Raw genomic sequence first — 19,228 nt, forward strand, 5'->3', positions numbered from 1 at the left:
CGTGGGATTCGATCCCGGGTCTCCAGGATCGCGCCCTGGGCCAAAGGCAGGCACCAAACCGCTGTGCCACCCAGGGATCCCGAATGCCATGTGTTTCAATCATTAACGGTTTCTTCTGTTTTTAAACTAAAACTATGCTCCCCTGAATTGCTCCTGGTTTAACTTTGAAATTAAATAACATAATCTTCATTATAAGGAGGAATTTATTTATTCAAAAATGCCTGAGACATTCCCGTCGGTGGAGCTTACGGGCAGGAATACCCTGGATGGTACATGTTACAGTACGTGTGATAGCTGTGACCTCAGTGTTCACTTCAAACTCAGCCTAGCTCCTCTCCATAGGATTAGTAAATATTTCAATTTAGCATCAGCAGCTAGAAGTCATCCTTGATTTCAATTTTTGTCACCTCCATGCCAAATCCATTAGCCTATCAGATCATTTTCATCTCTAAAATGTATCCTAAATCTCTCTATATTTCTAGCATCCTTAATACCTGGTATAGCCTGCCATCATCTCTCACCCGGATTAATATTAATGGAATAGCCTCACTGCTTCCATGCCTGCCTACCAATAATGCCTTTATACACAGAGGAACTGGTGTGACATTTCTAAAATGTAGATCAGATTACATCATCCCTTCCCACTGCAACTTCCAATGGCTCTCCTGATCTATACGGCCCCTACATAAACTTGCAGTTCCCTTTCCCTGTGCCCCTCACTCATGTTAATACAGTAGCCTCGTGTGAGTGTATTTCTACGATTCAAATATGGCTCCTTCCCCTTCAAGATTTTCTTATTTTTCTGCCCAGAACACTCTGCCCCTAATCATTGCTTGGTTAAACATTCAAATCTCAACCCAAATGCCACCCTTCAGGGAGACCTTTGTTACCACTCACTCTAGCACCCTGTCCCCAAGCTGTGTCCCATCACATCTTACTATGAGGTTTCCTTCTAGTATTTATTACCATCTAAAATATATCATTTGTTTATTTGTCCTACCTGTCTTCACATTTAGGATATGAGTTCCAGGGGATCAGGAAGCTTGTCTGTACTGTTTACTCTTTTTTGCCCAGTCTCTGGAATGACACTGGTACAGAATAAGGACTCAGAATCATTCACTGGGTTGCCTGTCTACTGCTATAGAGTGCGAGGCAAAGTGAAGTAGCCTCATGTTTATTGTTTTTCACCAAATGTTCTCAATTAGTTTCACCTTATGCTCAAATTATTTTGCCTCCCTCCTGGTAGACGTCAGCTAACTCTTAACCTGCTCTGTGCAGTGGTAGAAAATGCTAGAATGTGTACTGTGTGAAATATTTCTCATTTTTGGTGAATATTTCACAAGTGATGTTTAAAAATTTGATTCTTATGTATAATGCGAAACTACTTGTCAAGTATAGAACACAGAATTTAAAAACACAAAAATGTGACAAAATGAAAGAGAGGTAACAGGAACAAAAAGACCTGAAGTCCAAGTACTTTCCAGAATGAGCCTATCCTCCTCACACCAGCTCACCAAAGAGGAGCTATATAGGGTGCCTCTCTCTGAGAATTTCAAAATCAAAAGGTTATTGTATATGATTGTTTTTTTTTTAATCTTGCTCTCTTCTCATACAATCTTTATGTTAGGAGCCAATGGGAAAGTCTGAAGGAGCGTATCTCTGAATCACACCCCCCTATGGCACTGTTTATTAGATCTTGGGTAAGTTATGAAACCTGGCTGAGGCTCATTGTCCTCATCTGAAAATGAGGAGGCGCTAATACTCGCCAGCTCCTGGACAAGACTGAGGTGACCTGGAAGACCCAGTGTACCTGTAAGTACTTAGCGACATGTCATTCATTACTGCTTCAAGAGAGACAGATGAGAGAACAGTGGTAGCAACCTACACTGAGCATCACAACGGTGTACAAAGGATAATCCCCAAGTGCTGAATATTTAGAGGAAAAAATAGGGAGAAAAACATACCTTTGAGGAGGGGTAGGAGCTGGGAGCGCTTGGTCTAGAAGTTTCTGGTAGAGAAGATGTGACATGAACAAAGCCCTAAAGAAGGACAGAGTCACCATTTAGCAGACAGAAACAGGAAAGGATGATTTGAAAGAAGTGCCCAGAACTGCACAGAGGTCAGGGATCAGAACAAGCAAAGCAGAAGCAGGTGTAGGGAAATGCACTGCAGGTTTGTCTGACAGGAAGACAAAAGCCTGAGTGTAACAAGAGAGGAGATGAATTAACCTAGAGAGGAACCGAATAATGGGAGGGCTTAAAACCCCAGACTGGAGGGTTGTGACCAGGTCTGGAGACAAGCAAGGGCTTGATCAAAAGAATACCTGGGACCGCTGAGAATCCTCACACCCTTCTGCAGCAAGAGAAGAGGTGAGCCCGGATGAAGGAGGCAGGAGAGTCCTACTGCACTTTGTCAAGTCGGGTTGCATCTGCAGAACTGGGTTGTGTCTCAAGTGCCACATTTTTCAAAGGACATTGACTTGAAAGCACCCAGAGGAGAGTGACCAGAGTTGCAGAAGCTAAGAGAAAGCATACCAAGCAAGGAAGAATTGAAGAGTCTGCCTACATGCCACCCAGAAAGGGAAGAAATGGGAAAATGTATAGAACCATCTTTTCTATTTGGGTTGATCTCAGATGATTCTTCAAGATGAAAGAAAATCTAGGACCTAGGAGATTCCACATGACCTAGAAGTCAGAGAGGTGTATGGAGAAGTCCACTTACCTGGAAGCCACAAGATGTGGATTTCAGTTCTAACTTTACCCTGGACTTGTGCATGCATTACTTACTTTTTAAGTTCCCAGTCAATTCATGAATTAAAAATAAATAATAAATAAATAAAAATTTAAAAAGTAAAAAAAAAAAAAACTGGTTAGACTAGAAAATCTCTAAAATGGCAGAAGCACAAGAAAACATCTCATTAGTTCAGTCTAGTACTCACCAAGTTATCGGAATATTAATATTCCTCTTCCTTATTTGGATGAATCTAAAAGGATACCACACAGAATAGTAGAAATGGCAGGAGTTTGTAAGCAGTGTAAACTGGGCAAAGGAACAAACACTTGGAAGTGTATCAGAATCCCATTACCCAAGAAATCATAAAAGTCAAAGATGGAAAATAAGGTTAAATGTTCTTACTACTCAGGGAAACAAAGGGAAGGAAGGAAGGAAGGAAGGAAGGAAGGAAGGAAGGAAGGAAGGAAGGAAGGAAGGAAGGAAGGAAGGAAGGAAGGAAGGAAGGAAGGTGGGGAGGGAGTGAAGGTAAGGAGGGAGGGGAAAGACAGAAGAGAGACAAGAAGGGAGGGAGAGAGAAAAGGAGACTAGGGAAGGAGGAAGGGAGGGAGGAAAGAGTTCTATGATAAATTTGGTAAACAGTAGGTTCAACATAATTTTTCTTTATTGCAGGATTTCTCAGCACCTTTAATATGTTCAAGAGTCTCGTGACTCAGAATATTGTAGAAAAAAGCTTCTTTAAAAACAAACAAAAAAAAACCCACAAAGGTGAGCTTCCTCTCACACCCCTTTACAAGCCTTTTAGCAGGAGAGCGCTTATCAGACATTACTTTACAGCAACCCTGGAGGGCTCTGCTCCTGGGCCGGAGGGTCCCAGGGGAGAGGGGAGGAGTGGTGAGCTCGCCCTGTGGGAATAAAGCAGGGATCCCCTTAAATGAAACATTAAACACGAGTGTCTGGAGCAGAAGGTTCTGGAACATTGGCAGATAATGCTGGAAAACTGGCCGGGCAGGGCGTGGCGCTGATTCCCAAAGAGCCTGGGATCCCAACGCGGGACGCGGCCTGCGCTGCAAGGGCCCTGAGCTGCGGGGTTTCGGGGCAGGTACTTGGGGTCATGAGAACGTGCGCTCGCCTTCAGCTGCGTGGAAACGGGGCGAAGCTGCCCGCCCCTCGCTGCCCACCCACATTTCATTTTTTTTATTTCTCCAGCAAAGCGTCTGCCCGGTTCCTGCAGGAATTCAGGGTGAAGGGGGTAGTTTCTGGGTTGCCTCCCCCTCTGGCAAACAAGCCTTGGGGGGGGGGGCTATTTTCAGCCTCCTGCCAAGGACCCCAGCGACAGGAGGACAGGAGCGGTGGCCGCGTCCTGCGAAGAGCTCCGCCGCCTCCTGGGCCGCCTCTGCGCACTGTTTAAGTAAACAGCCTAAAAATAATACAATAAGCTTATATAACCGGGAGAGACAGGCTGTGAGTTGCAAAGTGATTGCAAGTGCTTCCTCTTTCAGTTGGGAGGTTTCTTTGAATTTCAGCCAAGAAAAAGCCACTCTCGGGTCTCAGGGAAGGAGCCTCGCAGACGTTTGCAGAGCCCCTCCCCCGCCACCTGCACCCCAGGGGCCCTCGAGCCCAGCCACCCGCCAGGCCCCAGCCAGGCAGCCAGGCCCCGGGGGACCCCCGGTGCCCCCGGCCTTCCCAGGGCGGGTGGGGGACCTCGGGACCGAATCCTTACTTGGGCTGGGGGCAGCCCCTCAGCTCCCTTATTTGCCAGAGCGCGTCCACATTCTCCACTTTTGCCCGGGCGCGTCCCTAACCAGTGTCTGCCGCTCCCGCTTCGGGGCCGCGCGTCTCTAATGGAAGCTTCCTTCTTCCCCAGTTGTATTTGGCCCACGAAGGTCCGGATTCCCTCCGCCGTGCAGCTCCTCTAAGGCAGGGGAGGTCAAGCCGCCTGCTTGGGAATATTTCTCCTTAGGAATAAAGGAAACAGCAACGCGCCAGAGGCTGGCAGGGCTAGAGGAGAGACAGTCGGGCCTTGCGACTGCCTGCTCGGCTTCTCCGCGGCCCCCTGCAAGCCCTGCGGCCGCGACCCCCTGCGCCCTAAGGCCCGCGGCCCCGCCTGGGCGTGTGCTCGGCTGCGAACGGCGCAGCTGGTGGGACCATGTGCGGGACACGTCGGCCTGGGACGGTGCTGGGCTCCGGCCGGGCCCCCCGCCCCCCCACCCCGGCTGAGCGGGGCCCCACCGCCCCGGGCATCAGCCGCACCGACGGCACCTTGGCTCCCAGCGGCCGGGCGCGGCGGGCGGGAGCATCTTGGAGGCCGGTCGGTGGGGAGGAGGCCGGGAGGGAGAAGCGGGGTCCGAGGGGTCTCGCAGGCCGCGATCGGAGCCCCCGGCCCGGCCCAGGCCCAGATCCAGGGGCGTCGGCGGGGCAGGCACTGGGGGCCCGGCAGGAGGCGGCTACCCTCGGGGAGAGCCCGGGGCTGGGGGCACCCAGGGCTGGTCCTGGACTAAGGAGGCCCCGGGGGGAGGGGGAGGGGGGGCTCGCAGCCCCGCGGGACAGACGGCAGCAGCGCCGACGTGACCCGCTGTGCGCAGGGCCGCCTGCTATTAATAATCACAATCAGAGGAAGAGGAGGAGGAGGGTGCTCTGGCCAGCGGGTCGGGCCAAGCCAGGAGGGACCTCGTTCCGGAGCCTTCCCTGAAGGAGACCCAGGGACCGGGGATGCCCCCCCAACTCGGCGGGGCCGGGAGTGGGCGCGCCCCAGCAGGTGCAGGTCAGCCCGCGGGTGCAGCCCCCCCCCCCGGGGTGCGGAGGCGGGAGCGGGCCTTTCGCAGGCTTCCTCCACCCCGCCCCGCTTTCTTGACCCCAAGGGAGGCTCTCGGGGGTGACCCGGGGTCCCGGGAGAGAGAACCCCTCACGGATCCTACTCCAGCTCCCCGCGCAGCAGGGACTTGTCTGACTCCAGAGGTGATTTCCCGGGACCCTGGACCTCACTGCTTTGGAAGCGGAGCCCGGCACGTAGAAGGTTCCGAACACGTGCTGGTTATTAGCCGGCAGCATTTCTGTCCCTCCCTCTCTTTTTTTTATTTTTTTTATTTTTTTAAATTTTATTTTATTTTATTTATTTATTTATTTATGATAGTCACAGAGAGAGAGAGAGAGAGAGAGAGAGAGAGAGAGAGAGAGAGGCAGAGACACAGGCAGAGGGAGAAGCAGGCTCCATGCACCGGGAGCCCGACGTGGGATTCGATCCCAGGTCTCCAGGATCGCGCCCTGGGCCAAAGGCAGGCGCCAAACCGCTGCGCCACCCAGGGATCCCTCTTTTTTAAATTGTATTTTTAAATTTCACTTTAAATCCGGTGTAGCTAACACACCCCGGGACAGCGGCTCCAGGTGCGCAGCGTAGTGAGTCACGACTCCGCAGGTGGCTCCGCGCTCGAGATCAGTGTCCCTGGAGCCCCCGCACCCATCCTCTCCCCCCTCTACAACCCCCGCCCTCTACCACCCTTTACACCCCCTCTACCCCCCTCTACCCCCTATTCCCCTCTACCCCCCACACCCCCTCTACCCACTCTACACCCCCCGCCCTCTACACCCCACTGCCCCCCACCCCCCTCTCTACTCTCCACCCCCCCACCGCCCCCCAACCCCACCCCCACCCCCCTTACGGTCACTATCAGTTAAGAGTCTCTACAGTTAAGAGTCTGTTTTTTGGTTGGTCTCTTTTAAAGATTTTTTTTTTTTTAATTCATGATAGAGAGAGAGAGAGAGAGGCAGAAACACAGGCAGGGGGAGAAGCAGGCTCCCTGCGGGGGGCGAGGTACCACTTGAGACTTGATCCCGGGGCTCCAGGATCCCGCCGTGGGCCAAAGGCAGGCGCTAAATCGCTGAGGCACCCAGGGATCCCCCTTGGTTGGTCTCTTCTTTGCTCGTTTGTTTTGTTTCTTAAATTCCACAAATGAGTGAAATCATATGGGATTTGCCTTTCTCTGACTGACTTGTTTTGCTTAGCATTATACTCTAGCTCCCTCCATGTTGTTGGAAATGACTCCTTTTTATGGGCAAGTAATATTCCATCACACACATGCTTCTTTATCTTTTCTTTTTTAATATTTTATTTATTTATTCACGACAGACACAGAAAGAGAGAGAGAGAGAGAGAGAGACAGGCAGAAGGAGAAGCAGGCTCCATGCAGGGAGCCAGAGATGGGACTCGATCCTGGGTCTCCAGGATCAGGCCCTGGGCGAAGGCAGGCGCTAAACCTCTGAGCCACCCAGGCTGTCCCTTCTTTATCTTTTCATCTTTATCCTTTCATCTACTGATGGACACTTGGGCTGCTTCCACATTTTGGGTATTGTAAATAATGGGACAATAAACATAGGGGTGCATATATCTTTCTGAATTAGTGTTTTCATATTCTTTGGGTAAATGCTCAGGAGGAGAATTATTGGGTCATACAGTGGTTCAATTTTTATTTTTTTGAAGAAACTCCATACTGTTTTCCATAGTGACCGCACCAGTTTGCATTCCCCCCAAGTGTGCAAGGGGTTCCTTTTTTTTCCACATCCTCATCAGCACTTGTTTGTTGTGGGTTTGTTTTTTTTATTTTATTTTAGCCATTCTGACATATATGAGGTGATATCTCATTGTGGGTTTTATTTGCATTTCCCTGATGATTAGTGATGTTGGGTGTCTTCGTGTGCCTGTGGGCTATCTGCATGTCTTTAGAGAAATGCCTATTCATATCTTCTGCCCATTTTTAATTAGATTATCTGAGTATTTTTGGTGTTGAGTTGTAGAAGATCTTTATATATTTTGGATCCTAACCCTTTATTGGATATCTCATTTGGAAATATCTTTAATAGGTTATCTTTCAGTTTTGTTGATTGCTTTCTTTGCTTGTGGTGGCTTTTTATTTTGAATGTCATCTCAGCAGTTGGTTTGTAGCTTTGTTTCCCTTGTCTCAGGAGACATATCTAGAAAAATGCTGCTATGACCTGTGTAAGAGAAATTACTGCTTGTGCTCTCCTCTAGGATTTTCATGGCTTCAGGTCTCACATTTAGCTCTTTCATCCATGTCAAGTTTGTTTTTCTGTATGGTGAAGAAAGTGGTTCAGGTTCATTCTTTGGCATGCAGCTGCCCAGTCTTCACAACACCATTTGTTGAAAAAATAATTGCATGTTCTTGCCTCCTTTGCTGAAGATGAATTGACCATATAATCATGGGTTTGTTTCTGGGCTCCCTATTCTGTCCTATTAATCTATGGTCCCGTCTCTGTGCCAGGACCGTACTGTTTGGGTTTCTACAGCTTTGTATAACTTGAAACCTGGGATTGTGACACCTCCAGTTTCGGTTTTCTTTTCCAAGATTGCTTTGACTATTTGAGGCCTTTTGTGGTGCCATACAAATCTTAAGATTGTTTGTTCTAGTTCTGTAAAATATGCTTTTGGTACTTTGATGGGAATCAACTTAAATCGGTAGATTGCTTTGGGTAGCATGGATGTTCTCACAGTATTGGTTCTTCCAATCCGTGAGCCTGGATTATCTTTCTGTTTATTTATGTCATCTTCAATTGCTTTCATCACTGCATTATAGTTTTCAGACTATAGGTCTTTCACTTGCTTTAAGTCTGTTCCTAGGCATTTTGTTATTTTGGGTGAAATTATAAACGGACTGTCTTCTTAACTTCTCTTTATGCTGCTTCATTATTAGTGTATAGAAATGCAATAGATTTCTTATATTGATTTTGTATTCTGTGATCTTACTGAATTCATGTATCAGTTATAGTAGCTTTTGGGTGGAGTCTTTAGGGTTTCCTATATAGAGTATCATGTCATCTGCAAACAGTGAAAGTTTTACTTACTCTCTACCAGTTTGGATGCCATTTATTTATTTATTTATTTATTTATTTATTTATTTATTTACCTTGTCTGATTGCTTTGGCCAGGGTTTCTATGTTGAATAAAAGTGGTGAGAGTGGACATCCCTGGCTTGTTAGGGGAAAAATCTCTCAGTTTTTCACCATTGAGGATAATGTGAGCTGCAGGTTTTTCATAAACAGTCTTTATTATGTTGGGGCATGTTCCCTCTAGACCTACTTCATTAAGGGTTTTTATCATGAATGGCTGTTGCACTTTGTCCAATTTTTTTTTCCTTCATCTGTTGAAATGATCATAAGGAATTTATCCTTCCTCTTGTTGGCGTGATGTATCATGTTGATTGATTTGTGAATATTGAACCACTCTTGCATCCCTGAAATCCCACGCGATCGTGGTGAGTGGTTTCTTTAATGTATTATTGGATTTGGTTTGTTAGAATTTTATTAAGGACTTTTGCGTCCATATACTATATATAACTATCTCTGTTTACCAGAGATATTGGCCAGTAGTTCTCTTTTTTATAGTGTCTGTATCTTGTTTTGGTATGAAGGTAATGCTGGCCTCATAGAGTGAATTTGGAATCTTTCCTTTCTCTTCTATTTTTTGGAATAGTTTGAGAAGAATAGGTATTGCTCTTCTTTATTTCTTTCTTTATTTATTTTATTACTCTTCTTTAAATGTCAGGTAGAATTTGCCTTCAAAGCCATCTAGTCTTAGACTTTTGTTTGTTGGGAGTTTTTTTGATTGCTGATTCAATTTCATTGCTGATAATCAGTCTGTTCAAATTTTTTATTTCTTCCTGATTCATTTTCGGGAAGTTATATGTTTCTAGGAATTTATCCATTTCTTCTAGATTGTCCAATTTGTTAGCACAAAATTTTTCATAATATTCTCTTACAATCCTTTGTATTTCTGTGATGTCAGTTGTTATTTCTCCTCTTTCATTTCTGATTTTATTTGAGTCCTCTCTCTCTCTCTGAGTCTGGCTAAAGCCTTATCAATTTTAATGATCTTTTCAAAGAACTGGCTCCTGGTTTTATTGATCTATTGTTTTTGTTTGTTTCTATTTTGCTTATTTCTGCTCTAATCTCTATTTTTTCCTTCCTTCTACTGGTTTTGCGTTTGGTTTGTTCTTCCTTTCCTAGCCCCTTTAGGTGTAAGGTTAGGTTGTTTATTTGAGATTTTTCTTGCTTCTTGAGGTAGGGCTCTATTGCTATAAACCTCCTTTTCAGAACCACTATTTCTATATCCCAAAGGTTTTGGACCATTGTGTTATCATTTTCATTTGTCTCCAAGTATTTTTTTTTTATTTCCTCTTTGATTTCTTGGTTGACCTATTCATTGCTTAGTAGCATGTTATTCAACCTCTGTGTATGTGTGCTCTTTTCAGATTTTTTTCCTGTGTTTGATTTCTAGTTTCATAGTATTGTGCTCAGAAAAGATACGTGGTATGACTTAAATCTTTTTGAATTTATTAGAACTTGTTTTGTGGCCTATTATGTGATCTATTCTGGATAATGTCCCACGTGCACTTGAAAAGAATATGTATTCTGATGTTTTAGGTTAGAATGTTCTGAGTGTATCTGTTAGATGCACCTGGTGCAATGTGTCATTTAAAGCCACTAGTTTCTTGTTGATTTTCTGTTTGGATGATGTTAGTGGGGTGTAAAAGTCCCCTACTATTATTGTATTACTATGGGTTGCTTCCTTTATGTTATTAGCTGCTTTATGTATTTGGGTGCTCCCACATTGGGTGCATAAATGTTTACAACTGGTATATCTTCTTGTTGGATTGTCTCCTTTATTATTATAAAGTGTCCTTCTTTGTCTCTTGCTTCAGTCTTTTTTTTTTTTTTTAAGTCTACTTTGTTTGGTATAAATATCACTGTCTTGGTTGTCTTTCGACATCTGTTTGCATGATAAAAAATATTTCTCCATTCCCTCACATTCAATATGCAGGTATCCTTGGGTCTGAAACCAGTCTCTTGTAGGCAGCCTATAGATGGATCTTGTTTGTTGTTCTGGTTTCTTAACCACTCTGTCACCCTATTTCTTTTGATTGGAGTGTTTAGTCTATTTACATTCAAAGTAATTATTCATAGATATGTATTTATTGTCATTTTGTTACTTGCTTTGTGGTTGCTTTTGTAGTTTTCTCTGAACCATTCTTTTTTTGCTGTCTTTCAGAGATTGTTGGTTTTTTTTTTTTTTTTTTTTTTTAGTGATATGTTTGGATTGCTTACTCTTTATTTCCTGCGTATCTATTACTGGTTTTTGATTTATGATTACCATTCAATTTGTAAATAACATCTTTGGTATATAGCAGTCTATATTAATTTGATAGTTGTTTAAGTTTGAGCCCATTCTTTACTTCTCTCCCCTGCCAGGGTTTTCGAGACAATCTGCTATAGGAGTTGACCTGGTAGGAGAGAGGCCTGGCTGAAGGGGGTGTGCCTGAATGGGAACTCCAGGGGTGGGGCTCACTTTTATGAAGTTACATAGGGAGTACTGGCACTTCCCTGGTTCTGTGCATTTAGGCTATGGGGTTGGAGGAAGGAAATGGTGCCCATGAACTGCTTTGTTCATGAAGTCTCCCAAGGATCCATGTCCCTCCAACACAGGTTCTGAGATCAGTAAACAAATCTCCCTCTCCTATGCCCCAGGGATTTTTCAAACTGCTGCTGCTCTACAGTGTCTCTGAGGGACTATTTGTTGGCTGTTTTTTAAAGGGTGGGGACTCAGTTTTCTCCTGCCAGCTCTCCCGGAGCCAAGCCAGCTGCTTTTAAAGTTCTAGATTTTAATTCCTACTGTTTGTAAGAATGCACAAAATTCAGCCCCTATGGCTTTCAAACCCAAATATTATGGGGATCTGTCTAGCCTGGGTAGGTTCCCTAGTGTGAGAGTCTGTTTCTCTCCCTTCTGCCCCTGTGGCTCACCTCCCTCTGGCAGCCAGACCCACAGGATTTTGTTTCCTACTCTGTCTCTGCCCTTCCTACCCTCTTCAATGGGGCCTCTTCTCTAGGTTTAGTTGTGGGAAGTCTGTTCTGCCAGTCTCTGGATTGTTTTCTGGGTTATTTACACTGATGTGAATATTATCTAGTTGTATCCATGAGACAAGGTGCACTTAGCATCCTTCCTCCTCCACCATCTTCCCCGGAAGTCTGTCCCACCTTCTTTCTTGGCTTATAATTTGCACTATTTTGGGAGAATGAAAAATACAATCATGAACCAAATACAGTTGCAATCACTACCCAGAGGTCTCATGATCCAGTTATTCACAATTAGATACAAAAATACAAACTCTGAGAAGTTATGTGGAGGAAAACAATGCAGGATAGTATGCAAGAGAATCATGGGGTGTATCTACTTTTGGCAAGGTATTCAGGGAAGGACTCACAAGGGGATAGTACCTATACCCTGTATCCTGAATGACCAGGAGAAGGAAGTCCTCTGAGAGTGGGGCAAAGACATTCAAGAAAGAGGGGAACTGTAGGTGCCAAGCTCCTGACCAGGCAAGAACTTGGCACATTTGAGGACCCTGAGGGAAGGTGAGAGGGAGAAGGCAAAAGATTGCCCCAAAATAAGTCTCCAGCAGTGGGTGGGTGGTGGTCACACCATGGAGGACCTTGATAATCACACACACACACACACACACACACTCACACTGTGCCTACTGTGTGTTCTTCTAGATACCCTATGTTTGAATTTAATAGAGAAGCAATGAAAAGCCATTACAGAGTTTCAAGGTTGGAAGAACCATGATTTATTTATACTTGAAAAGTATCTATTACCAATTGAAAAGTGGGAAATCAGTGGGAAGGGGGAGAAAGTGTTGAAAGGAGAAATTAGGAAGCTCCTGCTGTAATTCAGGAAGGAGTGGATGGGGATTTGGACTACAGCCATCCTTATGGGACTGGGAAGGAATGGCTGGACTGAGGATGGACTTGGAAACAGTGCTGAGAGCACTTGATGATACTGAGTGTGGAGACGAAGAAGGGAGGTATCAAGAATAATTCTACTGTCAGACGTGGAGCCCTGGCTTAATAAAAAGTATGAGAGGACTAGGCATGAAAAGACAAAAGTGCTGTGTAGATGTGTAAATTTTGAGATATTTGTCAGAAAATGAAGCTCAAGTAGGCAGAAGTGTGTATGAATCTAAAGCCCAAGAAAAGATACATCACTGGTCAGAATATAAGTGATATTTAAAGACAAGGACATGGGGCACCTGGGTGGCTCAGCAGTTGAGCATCTGCCTTCAGCTCAGGTCGTGATCCCGGGGTCCTAGGATTGAGCCCCGCATCAGGCTTCCTGCAAGGAGCCTGCTTCTCCCTCTGCCTGTGTCTCTGCCTCTCTCTGTCTCTCTTATGAATTAAATAAATAAAATCTTAAAAAAAGAAACTTAGAAGTTTATTACAGCATTATTTATAACTTTTTAAAAAAAAGTTAGAAATAGCCTAAGGATGTATCAAAAATTGATTTATTAAATATGTGACTTTATAAAATAAAATGTTTCCAGACATTAAAAATAATACATGACAGGTCACCTGGGTGGCTGAGTCGGTTAGGGAGCTGACTCCTGATTTTGGCTCATGTCATGATCTCAGGGTCATGGGATCAACTCCCATGTCAGGCTCTGTGCTCAGCGGGGAGTTTGCTTGAAGATTCTCTCTGCCCTTTTCCCCGCTCATGCTCCTGTGCACTCTCTCTCTCTCTCAACTATAAATAAATCTTAAAAAATAAATAAAATTAGTTTGTGTCTATTTACAGAAGCTGAAATCTCTCCTCTATGTATTTCATAAAATTTTAAAAAGTGATAGAGAATAGAGCATATCATTTTAGGATGATTCCCTTTACGGAAAACTCTTCATATTAGCAGCTATATTTCTGTCTATTGCTATTTCTATAGAAAAAGAGTATCATTTTACTTATATCTATCTTATCCCCCAATTAATCCTTGAGCTTGTATACTCTCTTCATATGCTACCTACTCAAAAAAATTATTTAGTTAAATTTTATACCCACCAGTAAGATATCATTTCTGATTTTAAAAATTATACTATTAATAATGATGCCTATCATTTATTTAGCACATAATATGTGCCAGAATTTGTCACATGCGTCCTTCAGTATAAAAGTAGAGAACTGGCAACAAATATTTCAACGAACACATAATGAAGTTATCACTGCCTCTCATCTAATTAGCAAGTCAGAAATTTGGATGTTGACTGCCTTTCATAAAACTCTTCCAGCTTTTTCCCTTCAGGCCATCAGGCTGGGACTCTTCCTCCCTTTCTTGGCCAGGGACAAACATATCAAATAATTCATCCAAGGCTGACCTTGGTAGCTTCCGCCTGTATTTTTCCCCTCAGTCTACATTCTTCTAGATCCCCCGAGCCAGAAAACTGCCCTAAGCCTCAGATTCTGTTACCTACTTGGACCTCCCCTCCCTGCCATCCCTCCACCAGAGTTCTCTCCAAGAAATCCCCCTCCCTACCCAGCAGTGGTCTCATTTCCTTAGCACAGCTGGTCTTATCTAGGAATTTTGGGGAAGGCAATCTGACTCCATCTATTCTAAAGGAGCAATAGTTGACATACTTTTGATCTTCCAGAGTCATTTGTGTCAAAAATAAAATTAAGATGTAAAAGAGGTGGGAACCCTGTAGCAAAAATGACTGCCATTGGTGGAATGTTAACTAGTATAGCCAATTGAAGTGAGAAAACAAATACAAAGACAAAAAATGTCCAGATATCTCTGGACTATCCTGCTCAAGCTGAGGGTAGAGTTGGAAGCAAGAGCAAGAAGGTAAGTGTACCAGAAAAGTTGGGGTGTGGGAGACAGAAGAGTCACTTCCTTTAGGATGCTCTTAATTTTTAAAATGTTTTCCTTGTCTACATTTTGAAATCCATAGATCCTCTAAAATCTCTACATTCGGCCTTGTCTTGTTTTGTCTTGTTTTCTTGGAGACCCTTTCTCTCGCTTTGGTGATGGTGAGATCTCTGGCAACACAGAGGAACCAGCAAGGGGTTGAGACTCCTTGTGCCTGATAGTAGCCACCACGGGGAAGGTCAAGGAGATGTACATCGCAAGAAAGCTCCAAACCATTTCACCCATTTTTACTCTATATCTAACCTCATATTTCCTGTCTCCAAAGAGTCTCACCAGATCCTAAATTGGCCAGGCCTTGAGAAAACTGAGAAACCACACTGTCTTGGTCCAAAGAAATAGAGACACAGGGCTTACATTTTTCTCTTCCATTAGCATTCAAGTATTTTAATGAACACCAGATTTTACTATTTGTTCCTAGGGGAGAATGTTTGAGTCTTCTGTGGCTCGCTTTATTTTTAATATTTTAAAATCTCTTCCCTCAATGAGGCATAACCATAATTGCATTTGTACGAAGTAGACTCTATTTGGTTGGTGGAACTGTTTCATAAATGTGGTGACAAAAATTAACTTCATGTTCCTTTTGTAAGGTGTTCTTCTCCCCATCTTTAAAAAAAAAAAGAAAGAAAAAAAAAAGAAATATTATCAAGACCTGGAGGTTTTCAGGCTGACCCAGATCCTTGTTATGTGTGAATACCAACGCGTAATGACTGATAAGAAGCCATGTAAGCAGGTAGATACAAAGAAAAAGTCAAGTGCAAAGGATATTCAAATGGTTCCCTCTAACCACAAAGAAGAGCAAATCATTCCCAAGTATAAAGCGGTTTAAAGCCAGGGAATTGAGAGCTAAATTTCAAGCTGACATCTTGACAGTCTCATGACCTAGTTTCAGGCACGAAGCTATACAAGAGTGACAACTGAGGGAAAAGAAGAAGAGGCAGATGGAAAGAGCCAGAGAAAAGGAAGAAAAAGAGAAAGGGGGTGAGGTGCTGCTGTGAGGGGAAGAAAAGCCATCCAAAACCAATTAAGGAGGAGATACTGCAGCTGAGTGTAGCACACATGGGCTGACAACCTGGAAGCCGCTCTTTGGCAGGCGATTGATCCATGAGATAAGTCTTATACATTTAAATATTTGTTAATATGTATTATTCTATTTATGAGTATACATTTACATGTTCCAATACACCTGTGACCAGTGCTCTAACAGAACAACAATCCAGTGAAACCTGAGGGACAGGAAGTCAGTTTTGTGCCTATTTTTCCAACTTCTGGTGAACAGCAGGCACCCAAATATCTGAAATTTTTTTTCTGCAACTACGTTAAATAAGACAATATTCCAGGGCGCCTGGGTGGCTCAGTTGGTTGAGCATCTGGCTTTGGCTCAGCTCATGATCCTGAGGTTCTGGGATCGAGTCCTGCATCAGACTCCCTGCTCAGTGGAGAATCTGCTTCTCCCTCTACTCCTCCTCCCTGCTTGTGATCTCATGCTCTCTCTGTCTCTCTCTCTCAAATAATAAAATCTTAAAAAAAAAAAAAAGACTACATCTCAAACAAACATCTCTGATTTCTTAACCCCCAACTGAGGGCAGATTATAAGAAAGACAAGAGAGGCCCCAGGAATGACTTCACCATAGTATGGGAATGAATACGTCTGCATGGTACAACACGAAGGCCTGAGGAGTAGAGAAAGCAAGAAAAGAAATATTCCTGGTACAATGTACAGGAAGTCTGCAAGGCTGGCCTGGCCCACCCTCCCTGGGCAGCCTGTACAGCATAGGGTGGAGGAGGATGCCCTGGCAGCCGCCCTCCTGTAAATAGCACAGGTGGGTCTCCCAAACATTCCATATCACAATGGCAGCAGCAACAAGAAGATGGACGCTAAGTCTTGCTTCAATGGGACAAATTCACAGCATTGCCCAGGTTTGGTTGCAGCGAATCAGTGCTGAGTATTGCAGGTCGGGGAGGCAGCAATGCCCAGGTCGGATGTACATACTTTATAAACAAACCTGGGAAGCCTCAGAAATGTCAGGGGAGTAGGACACTTGAATACACTGTATCTCCTGACATCAATCAGGTGAGGTGTTCAGCCAATGAAAATTGGATATTAAAGTCAATGTAATGCATTCATAATCCCAAATAGAGAAGGGTGGGTAAACTGGTTCCATTTGTATTATTTTTTTCCTGTTGGCTATTATACAAATCCACTCAACAAAGGAAATCCTGAAGACTTAACTCCTCTGAGTGGTGATTTTGAATGCCCCAAATGCCTTCGGTTTATAGTCTCCAATTTATGCCTCAGAGATAGAAGGTTGTGTTTTTCTTTTAAAGATAAGCTCGAATTTAAGATTAAAAAGTATATGTGTGTGTGTGTGTGTGTGTATGTATCTTCCAGACGAAGTGTTACTTCGCACGCTCATTACTCAACGCTCATTCTTCTGGTTATGCTTTTCCTATCACTTTAGCAAGGCTGGGCGTAGCAGGAAGCTCTGATGTTTTAAGTTTTGTGACTACTACACGTGGGTTTTGTTGTGGTGACCTGGCCCTGCCTTTTCCACATTCGGTCTTTGATGATCACTATCTCAGTGGAGGTGCCCATTGCTTCATTTCAAATTCCAGTCAATGCCCTCTTAAGATGCTTTCAGAAGCAAAAAAAATGAAGTCTCATTTAACTATAACTTGGGATTTTTAAATGTTTAAGATTAAATTTGTCATAACACAAAGGGAACACTGGCTGAGCTAAATGTTCTATCCGGGACTCAACATGGGTTTTCCTGTAAAACACCAGATTAGTGAATATTTTTGGCTTTGTGTGCCATGTGGTCTCTCTCATGAACCACTCACCTCTTCCATTATACCATGAAATGTGCAATGACAACATATAAACAAATAGGTGTGGCTATGTTCCAATAAAACTTTATTTACAAAAACAGGCAGCCTGCCCAGGGTTGCAGTTGGTCTCTAGTCTAGGTCCTCATATATGGCCACAGGTGTCTTTGTTTCGTGATGTTCGTAACAGTGGTACCCTGTTTTTGTTGGTTACCCATGAGTAGGAAACAAACAACAGGCTTCAGAAAATGAGAACCCACCACTAGAACTGAAATGCCAAGCTCTGTACAAGAGCATTAGACTCTAAACAAACAACAAATTAAGCTATTTCAGTAAACAAATACTCTTCCAGGTTAAGAAAAAAAAAATCACAAAGGGCAAACTGGGTGTGCAGAATTTAAAATAAAGACCAGGTAAGTCTGGATCCTAATTATAAAAGCACATCGCATACACACAGTGAAAAGGATGATGTCATACAGAAAAGATAAAGGAACTACCTTATTATGTAGATTGATGAGTATTTGAAATGCATCGTTTCAGAAAGTCCCATCTCCCCATGTAAGCAACAAAGCTGTCTCTTGATTGCTGATTAAGCCCATAAATTCTCAGGAATGATAGGCACGAACAGCTAAAACCAAAGAAAGAAGCAAAATAAAAGGAATTTGCCTCGCTCTGCCCTGGTGTCTATCCATGGCAACCACGCTCAATGCTATAAAAGGTAGGGACGCACACTTGCCTACGAAAGGAAGCCAATGGGTTTTCACTAGCAAATGTCATTTCCAAAGATAATATGTTGATTTAAACTTTCAACTTTCCTCAGGAAATATTTTTTACAGGCCCACATTTGAGAAAAACCTCTTTTTTTTAAGCAATGAATATGCAAGGGGGGAAATGTGGCTTCTCTGTGGTTTCTGGCATAACATAAACATCAGTTCCTCATGTAATTCTCTGTTTTGCAGATCAGACGACTAGTTTTATTTGAACTTGAAAAATAAAATGATAAATTCCTGGTAGCTTGTCTAGGTATTCAGTAGTTTCTGTGGTTTCTCTGTGCAGCTAGGAAGAAATCCTTTTGCATTGGTTTCTTTCGTAAAAATTACGCTTACGAAGATTTAAACAAAGAGTGATGTCCCGTTGGATGCTCTTTCCTACCCATCTTCTTACCAATTTTTTTTTCTTACCAATTTTTTAAATTTAATTTCTAATTAACATACAGTGAAATTGACTTATTTGGATGTAGAGTTCTGTGAATTTTAATACATCTATAGATCGATGTAAACATAACAAACTGTTCAGGCAAGCCCCAAAATTCCCTCTTGCTATCCCTGCATGGCCACTCCTTTCTCCACCTCTGTTCCCTGGCAACTTGTGATCTGTACTCTGCCACTATGGTTTTGTCTTTTTGAGACTTTTCATGTAAAGCAAATTATGTAAAAAAAAAATCATGTAGTATGTAATCTTTTGAAACTGCCTTCTTTCATGTAACGTAAAGCTATGGAGATCCACTCAAGCTGTCCCTTGTGTCAATAGTTCTTTCCTTTTTATTGCCAACGAGTTTTCCATCATATTGATGTACCGTGGATTGTCACTCACGCACTCAAAGATATTTGGGTTTTTCCGGCTTCGGTGATGTTGAATGGAGCTCTGTAAATATTCATACACAGGTCTTTGTGTGAACCTAGTTTTAGCTTCACTTAGGTAAATACCTAAGAATGGGATGACAATTGATATGTTAAGTGCATCTTTAACTTTATTAGAAACTGCAAACTGCCTTCCAGATCGGTTGCACTGTACCATTTTGCATTCCCACCAGCAATGAATGAGGGTTCCTCTTGTTGCTCAACAACAAGGAGCAACAAGGGTAATAGTGCCCTCCTTCAAAAAAACAATTGTTTTCTCTCTTAGTGTTTCTATTT

The sequence above is a fragment of the Canis lupus genome, chromosome 37, assembly GCF_011100685.1.
Source record: "Canis lupus familiaris isolate Mischka breed German Shepherd chromosome 37, alternate assembly UU_Cfam_GSD_1.0, whole genome shotgun sequence".
Classification (NCBI taxonomy): Eukaryota; Metazoa; Chordata; class Mammalia; order Carnivora; family Canidae; genus Canis; species Canis lupus.